Source organism: Salvelinus alpinus, chromosome 15 (genome assembly GCF_045679555.1).
Source record: "Salvelinus alpinus chromosome 15, SLU_Salpinus.1, whole genome shotgun sequence".
NCBI lineage: Eukaryota > Metazoa > Chordata > Actinopteri > Salmoniformes > Salmonidae > Salvelinus > Salvelinus alpinus.
Window position 1 is genome coordinate 45,403,410 of NC_092100.1, and position 9,627 is coordinate 45,413,036.

General features: G+C 40.5%; 1 protein-coding gene across 4 annotated transcripts in view; it reads left to right on the forward strand.

Moving 5' to 3' along the window:
- Nucleotides 1-9,627, forward strand: part of LOC139540152 (zinc finger protein 469-like) — a 139,454-nt gene that overhangs the window by 77,707 nt on the left and 52,120 nt on the right. For 2 of the 4 annotated variants that reach the window (XR_011668102.1, XR_011668101.1), the window contains one exon: nucleotides 5,521-6,010. The exons of the other annotated variants lie outside the window; for them this stretch is intronic. The gene's annotated coding sequence lies outside the window, so the exon portion shown is untranslated. Of the gene's footprint in view, nucleotides 1-5,520; nucleotides 6,011-9,627 lie in introns of those variants that run through there. 4 annotated transcript variants of the gene reach the window in all.

Here is a 9,627-nt window from a genome sequence, read left to right on the forward strand (position 1 = left end):
GTAATCAGCTGGCTGCTGTTTGTTTGGCCTCTCCCTGACCCTGCTCCCTCAAGGTTCTGCCTACTGCTGTTGCAGCCACATCCATACAGGGCTCACAGCCTTCCACCACAGCTTGTTTTTCACAAGCATTGTTGCTCTAAGACACTCAGCTTTGAGGGTTTTATAAGCGCAGGCCGTTCTATGATCCCCAGGTTTGAATGTAAAAGTGTCATTCTAAGAAAACAGGGGTTTAAAGATCAATGCCCCTGTGGTCTACATCAAAGGCTCACACATACACATACACATGAACACACACTGATCCCAACCCACCCACCTTCCCACACACACTCATTGACTGGCCCATTTTCTGCTCTCTCCTCCTAACAGTGTCGTCTCGAGGGCCAGATGGTCAAACACATCTAGGTGATCAGTGCTTCCGCTCCACATTCTGTTTATGAGGAGATGTATATTACACAGCACACATCCCTGAGGGGGAAGTTTATAAACCCCACACCCAGCCCAGAGCTGGCACAGCCAAACATTCACAGGCTCAGTGTGAGGGGGAGGGTGGGTGCGGCGCATTCACACACACACACTTTTGAATGCATGTGAGCACAACCGATCACATATACACTATAGACACACAACCATACACAGGTAGGCTGATAGTCACACATATACACTATAGACACACAACCATACACAGGTAGGCTGATAGTCACACATATACACTATAGACACACAACCATACACAGGTAGGCTGATAGTCACACATATACACTATAGACACACAACCATACACAGGTAGGCTGATAGTCACACATATACACTATAGACACACAACCATACACAGGTAGGCTGATAGTCACACATATACACTATAGACACACAACCATACACAGGTAGGCTGATAGTCACACATATACACAAACACACACACACAGAATATACAGAATACAAAGATTACGCATCATTCATTAAACAGAATACTTTACACACAATTTATTCATTCATAAATGCGGGGAGCAAACATTGCCAAACGTCCTGATTGATCGGTCTTTGACCTGGGTGCCAAATTCACAAACTCTGTGTGCAGCCTACTTCATATGGCAGTGCCAGTCATTTCATTTCACCAGTCAATAGTTTTTTCACAGGACCTCAAATGCGTTTTAATGGGTTTTATAGTAAAGACATGTAATTTAACTGTAAAAATGTATTACCTTTTAATGTGGCATGAACACAACCAGTCATGATGTTTTCATCTGATTGTCAAACAAATCACTTCAAAAGTAGGTTACCTTCGCACGTTCGTCCAAAATCACCCCAGCATCCGAACAATGGACTGTGCACCCGCCAACTTTCCTTCAATAGGTGAGGGAGCGAAACATTTTATTTAAAAAATTACATAATTTCTCAATCTAAGTTTGTACCAACAGATGTAGCCTATTGAATGTCATTGTAGAATGGACCTATGCATAAAATGCATCCTCCAATTGCAACGTCTGCATATTCCCACAGATATTGTCTCAAGAACATGTTCAATGTTTTATACCCTCAAACACCAAGTTAGGCATATCCCATTTAAAAAATAAGCCAATATCAGTGTCAATTGTGTATGATAATTCTTAATGTTTTACCGGTGGAATGTCCAAACTGCATCTTCAATCATTTGATCTCAATCAGTTTCATGTGAATATGCATTTAGATCTTCTTGAATGACTGTTTCCTGAGCCAATTAGAGCAGATGGTGTTAACAAACTATTAGACTTTCTTGTATGGAAGTGTGTATGCGGCGAATGTGTGCCTGTGTGTACGTGTTATGTGTGAGTGTATGTGTTGGAGTGTCAGTGTATACATGTGTCAGTGTGTGGGTAGAGTCCAGTGTGGGTGCATAGAGTCAAAAACAGTTAATGCAGGATCAGTGCAGATAGTCCGGGTAGCTATTTGGTGAACTATTTAGTATTCTTATGGCTTGGGGGTAGAAGCTCTTCAGGAGCATTTTGGTCCCAGACTTAGCAATTTGTGTCTGCTTGGTATAGAGGTCCTGGATGGCAGGGAGTTCGACCCCAGTGATGTACCAGGCTAAACGCACTACTCTCTGTAGCGCCTTGCACTCGGATGCCGAGCAGTTGCCTTACCAAGTGGTGATGCAGCCAGTCAAGATGAGAACTTAAAGTATATATCCTGCCTAGTGGCATGTGCTGTTGAGTTTTGGCTGCATGTAGGACTGTGGCAGTCACAAAAGTTCTTCAGCCGATGAATGTCAACCAAATAACTGTCGATCTCACGGTAATTGACCGTTAATTAACATAAACACATTTAGCATCTCCTGGCTAATAGATCCATGTAATATAGCCTACACCTTCACAATAAATCCATTGTTAATTTTAGACAGGTCTAAAGTAGCATGATATGAAGAAAATGTAGTCTATTTCAGAAGAACAGAATAGCATACTAAGTTGTCTTTGTTAGGTCATGATGTGGCTATGCCATATGGCGGTGGGCTACAATAGTTTCTTTAGCAGACAAGACTTGCTTATAATTCCATGGCATTACTTTATATTATTTTATAGTATGAAGAATACAATAGAACAACACTGAATAAAATAGAAATATTGTCTACAAACGATTTGAGGGAGCTCGCACATGCGGCTATTCTATGTTGAGCGGATAACAAAGAAATAGGTACTCCTATATGCTTAATTTAGAGTTATTAATGTAACTTTAGTTGTTCTACAAACATTGAGCTATATGTTTTGATTTTAATACATTGTAAAGCTGCATGATGAGATTCTAATAATGATTTGAGAGAAGTTGCTTGAAAGGCATGAGCTCTGCTTAGTTTTTTTGCGCAGGCTGTACACACTCCAATAGTCTCTCATTCACAATTTGACAAGCACTTGTTAATGCCTCGAATTTCACAGTGGCATCCCGTTTGTGGCCGTAATGCACCCTAAAAAAATCCATGCCTTTTACGGCCCTGAGTGCTGCGTTGTGCCCTTCTCCCTGAGTGCTGCGCAATCAGAAGCCCTCTCACTCACATGGCTCTCCATCAGGTGACCGGGTCTTTCTCACAGGCTACAAGTGAAGACATACACATTGGGGACGCAACTGCACGCATCCTTATCCAATTCCGAGGTGCATATTGGAACAACTGTCGACATGTACTTTTCGTCAGCCAACAAGATGAGTAGGTCTAACGAACAGCAAAAGCACTAGCTTATGTCAATCTAAACAAAAAATAAGTTAACATTTATATACAAATATTATTTTAATAAAGGCTTTAGATTTATGGCAGCATAATACAGCATATTATTATAGAATAATATGTGATTATTGCTACAAAAGTCAACCTATTCTATTCTATGCAAGAAATAAATATTCCAAACATAGTCTGGGACATTTGTGGGATGCGATAGATCACAAATTAATACAACCACTAGCATCAAAACAGCTTTTTTATACATTGTTGCTGATGCAACAGATCAGAACGTTTAGCTTAAAATGTTGATGAACTAGGCTATTTCTTCACATTATAAGCGCAGCAATGTGCACATGGTAGAAGGCTATAAGTGCAAATGTTCCATTAACGGAAAACACCAATATCAAAAGTTACCGCAAATGCAATTATTTATCTAATGCTTTTATTATAAAGGTGCATTTTTATGGTGAAAATTATCTTCCCCAAACTTGAAACTCACACACTGTTTATGTATGCCAGTTAGGTTCTACACCCTTGTAGAGCGGATTCATGTGCTTAATTTTCAGAAGTTATTTGGCCACTTTAGTTGTGATACAAACCTTATTAAAACATATAGGCCTATGTGCGACTATGATTCAAAAAAGTCGCAGTAAAAGGCATTGTTTCTTATGCTGGGCATCATTCACAAGTGACAGGCTAATATTGTCACCCATCAGAATTTTCTTGATTTAATCTTGTCTTTACATATAGTAAATAATATATGTGTGACATTTGTTTTGATTTAGAATGGACCATTATCATGCACCCGTCTCAAAACAGGGGCAGGGGAAAAAATACATGTCATCTATGCACTTAAATAGCGAATGGAGGATGCTTTTCCCCATGGCTTATTTTCATCCCAGCCAGGTAGGCTATACACCTGTTGTAAATATAAGCAATGTGCTTAATATTAGGAAAGATGAGAAATAAATATAGTAGGCCTAGCCTATAGAAAGCTGATGGGATCCTCGTCTTTTTATTAGTGGCCATCACATGTTTTCTCCCGCAATTGCACAGCCTATAGAAATGTTGCGCAACATAAGCTTATGGGCTCTCATGAAGTGTTTGATTAGATTTTCCATTACATTTGCATTGATGTCAAAGTGATTAGAGGGACAACCGAGGACTGAGTACCAGACAGTTAGCAAGTTTGGTAGACTACTAATGACCATCCACAGCATCAGAGCTTGGAGAAGCCTAATTACCGTGACTAAACGGTCAGGTGGAATTAGACGGCCTTCATGACTCGTGACCGCCGGTGTGGCGGTAATAAGGTCACCGCAACAGCCCTAGCTGCATGATACATTATTTTATTTTTTTTACTTTTCAGCTTCAGATAAGAAATGCCTGAGGATGTGTTTTTGGTGTAAGGTATACTATGCTACAGTGTATGCTATTATATTTGGGGGGGAAGAAGGAACGAAGGGAAAGACTCCAGGTGTGTCCCATCTGAGTGTGCTGTCCCACTCCAGGGAAAGAGGTGTGGTTTGCAAACCCTCCTTATAAGATTCACACACACTCTTTACGAACCCACTTTTACATACTGTACACACTTTAACAAGACTAAAACATGTTGTCCAAGCTGGAAAGATGGGTGGTAGAGGGAAAAAAAGAGGGTCAAATTGTGGGGTAATGAACGACAGTAGACTATCGTCTCTCTTTGTATTTTACCAAGCTAGAGTGTTTTCAAGTGTCTGTAGGCCTAACATGTAGTTCTACCAGCCAGAAAGCAAAGAAAGTGCATCTGTTTGGATTATTTATTTGAGAGATTATATAGCTATTTCCCCTATGGTGGGCATGCTAAGTCTTGCAGGGCCATTTAGTTTTCATCAAAAGCTGAATAGTTTCAAATAGTTTAAAACCAGAGAAGGAAGGTAAGTTGTCATCAATCAAGCAGCCTGGATGATGAGCAACAGACCCTAAAGCAGGGCGCTGGATTAACTTTTCTAGTAATCATTGTCATTACAATAATGGGATCACATTTACGTAAGGCTCAAAGCACTTAACATTGTATGGTAGTAAGTCATCACAATCAAAACCAATATGTGCCTGATATTTTTTGGCTTGCATGAATATGGTTTGTTTGTTTGGTTTGAGCGCTTTACTGTGACCTTTGGGACATATTTCTCACAAACAACCATGGTATGTGTGTCTCCTCGTGCACATGCTTGCATACCTGTGTGTGTGTGTGTGTCTGCACGTGTGCATGCCTGCATACCTGTGTGTGTACATGTGTGTGAGAACCCCTATTAATGCCTCCTCTCCTGCCCTTCTGTCCTCTCTCTGTCATCTCTACATAGGACAGTGCATGGCGACTCCTGTACCTCTGCCCTTTAGCATTCAGCCTCCGTGCAGTGGTGTACGTCTCATTTCCGTTGCTGCATGTAGCTCTAAACGGCCAAGGATATGAGAAGAAAGAGATATGTTATGTGAACCATGTGTGACTCCCGATGCAGATGGAATGAAGGGCAAAAAATTGGGGAGCTCAAAGGATGCTGCGCCTCTCTGCCTTTCCATTCCTCCATCTCTCCATCACTTCATCACTCCTTACCTTCAGCTATACATCTCTTTCAGGCTGAAGCTGAAATGCCTGTTATCTAGATGCTAACTGCCGATCTATAATTAATAATAATTTGATGGGTGCTTATACGCATGTGTGAAATGGAAATGTGTTGTTTTTGCATATCCCAACTCTCCCTGAGACACCCTTGGAGAACTGGTCTGATCATTGAGTCCTACTGTTTAAATACAGATAACTGTCAAAATAAATGAAATGAGGGATACAAAGTATATCGAAAGGGTGTGTGTGTGTGAGATTCTTATGGGAGATTCTGGAGCGTGCCTGAGACAGTGTTTTCGGCCACCATCAACAAACACCAAATGATGGAATTTCTCATGGAAGTTCCAGACACTAGAATCAATGCCAAGGCACATTGAAGATGTTCTGGCAGCTCGTGGTGGCCCAACGCCCTATTAAGACACTTTATGTTGGTGTTGACTTTATTTGGGCAGTTACAGTACCTGTAGATAGACACACATTTGTCCCATGAGGTTCAGTAGGTCGAGGTTGGCCCTTGCAACGCCAGGGTTGTGGGTTCGATTCCCACGGGGGACCAGCACAAAGAAGTATGAAAATGTATGCACTCACTAGTGTAAGTTGCTCTGAATAAGAGCGTCTGCTAGACTAAAATGTGATATAGATAAGGTGTTGATCTCTATTTGGCTTTACTTACTCTCTTTAGGTCACACAGAAACCCAGTTGCTCTCTCTTTTCTTTAGGGCCCAGTGTTATGATATTGGGACGCAGCGTACTTTCATAACAGTAGTCTATACAGTATCTCTAACTGCACACTCATCTTCTGCACATTTATCACCCCAGTGTTTAATTGCTATATTGTAATTATTTAGCCACTATGGCCTAGTTATTGCCTTACCTCCCTTATCCTACCTTATTTGCACACACTGTATATATACTTTTTCTATTGTATTATTGACTATGTTTGTGATTCCATGTGCACCTCTGTGTTATTGTTTGTGTTGCACTGCTTTGCTTTATCTTGGCCAGGTCGCAGTTGTAAATGAGAACTTGTTCTCAACTAGCCTACCTGGTTAAATAAAGGTGAAATAAAACATAAATACAGTAGCCTATACAGTGATGAGTCTTCACACATGATGATGAAATCCATGCTGGTTAACGCTCTCTGACTTGTTATTCAGTCTTCGTGTTGGGATTCATTCCAACACTTTCCCGACGTTCATGAAGATCATATTCACAGTAAATGTTGCTAATGTAATTTACAATCAAGTACAATCACCACAATTGCAGTGCACAGGTCATGTATCTGCATTCGGAGAGTTGGGTAAATGAGCTTTTATTGTTAAAAGAACTTATGAAAGAGATTGGTGTGTTTTTTCACGATCTAATCATGGCATGGGGTTGTTCAATGACAGACATGTATTTGTTTAAAATCTATCACTTGATGGTTTCATTTCAGATGAGACAAATAATCATGTTTTTTTTGCTAAATGCTATATATCCGCCTCAATACCAGATAAATGGGTAGTACAGCTAGGTTTTACACAGACAATTGTAACAAATAACTACATTTTTAATAAACTGTACAAATGATACATTTGTGACAACAATATTTCAAAATAATGTTACAAAAATGAATCAATACAGTAATATGAGATCTGTATGTAAAACATTTACATTTGACATGTTAGTCATTTATCAGATGCTCTTATCCAGAGTGACTTTCAGTTAGTGCATTCATCTTAAGATAGCTAGGTGAGACAACCACATATCACAGTCAAATGCAGTATATGAACATTCCATTCCAGCTAAACAATGGATATATGTGACTCACCACCTGGATTCGGTCTTATGTAGCAAAATGTGAAATAGTGTTTTTTACATTGGATAAAAGTAGTCTCAAAGCTACAAAATGGTATATCATACACTACAGTTGAGGGACAATGGCAAAGTAATTCTGCTTTGAAAGTTGATCAACTTGTAAACTTTGAGAAAATCGCCATTGAATGTTTTGGTATCTAGTGAATCACTCTGACCGATTATTTTTTTAACCTCTGGATAACATGAAAACAGCCTAACCAGCTCTGCTGGCAACAATTTCATTACGCTTTTTTGCAGATGTTTACTGACACCGGCCATATTCAATGGGTGTTGTATACACATCACGTAACGTTAGCTAACGAGCCCGCCAGCTAACGCTAGCTAGCTAGTTAAACAACAATGAACAAAGTGCCAACAATGAACAAAGTGCCAACAATGCCTAACATTAGGCTCTAACTAGAAAAGCAAACAACTCTGGGAAACGAATAATAACGTCCGCTCGGGAGTCAGCCAGCTAACGTTAGCTAGCTAACAGTACACTTTAGCTTAGGACATATAGCTAGCTAGCTAGGTAAACAATGAACCTAGCTAGGTAAACAACGTTTAAGATCACACACGTCACGTAACGTTAGCACGTCAAGTAAGCTAACGAGCCAGCCATCTAACATTTACTAGTTTTGCAAAACAAACACATTTTAATACACACCTAAAATCTATGAATAAAACATCTGAGAACAGTAATATTTTACGCACACATGAAGGTACCCATAAGCAATCATTTCTGGTGAAAAAAACATATGCATATAGAGTTTTGGAAATAAATTCTTAATTTGTTTGAATCCAGGCCTTGCTGCTTTCATACAGGTATGACATAGATATAGGTCTTTTAGAGAGGATTGACTCCAAATTTGACTTTTACATTATTAGCTCACACATACTATTTTAGTAGCTTCCCTTCTACATTCCCTCATATTGTCTGATATGAGTAGCAGATAGATAGATCGACCAGACCAGATCGCAGCCAGATGGATATGTTATCACAGATGATAGGGGGAGCGTCTCCCCTACCCTTTCCTCCCAGTGAGTGAGCGTGGGCCCGCAGCGGGGATGCCCTTTTAAGGCCGTCTGCATTAGGCCCTAGTTGTGTTTGTCTAGCCCTGGGATGGCCCTCCCGTTCCATGTAAACACAGTATTAAATCATGGCCATGTCCACAACATTATCATAACCTTGTTGATCCTTGCCATCCTATTGTTCCAACTCATCCAAATCCCGCAGAGTTACGAGAGATATGCTGTGCATACCATAAAACACACACACATTAGCATAACCCATACCTCTGTGCATCTCATACTTTACACAACAGGGGCATTGTTGATTTAGCATCTTAGAGAAGAAGGGCTGATTTAGAATCAGTTTAGCCTTTTAGATCATAATGAATAAGATTACATGGATAGGGGGGACCTGATCCTAGATTGGCACTCCACGCTGTCTTTATCTCGCGTGCGTAATGTGAGACATACAGCCGTCTGCGGTCGCAGCACAATACAGCCACTCAGCAGTTACAGTACTAGAATTGCAACACCGTTGCTTTACATTTAACATTTACATTTAAGTCATTTAGCAGACGCTCTTATCCAGAGCGACTTACAAATTGGTGCATTCACCTTATGATATCCAGTGGAACAACCACTTTACAATAGTGCATCTAGCTCTTTTAAGGGGGGGGGGGGGGGGGTTAGAAGGATTACTTTATCCTATTCTAGGTATTCCTTAAAGAGGTGGGGTTTCAGGTGTCTCCGGAAGGTGGTGATTGACTCCGCTGACCTGGTGTCAGCGGATGATACCCATCATGATACCCAGCTTTAGTTTACAACCACCTACTGTAGCACATTGAGCCATATAGCCTTTACGATTGAGGGTTACGGCAAAGCAGTAAGCACGGTAGCTTGCCTTTGCAACTGAGAGACGCAGGATTGAAGCTAGCGTTAGTATTGTGTCACGTCAGGTTAAGGGGCTAGGTTAGGGCTATAAAATACAAGCTGAATAGAG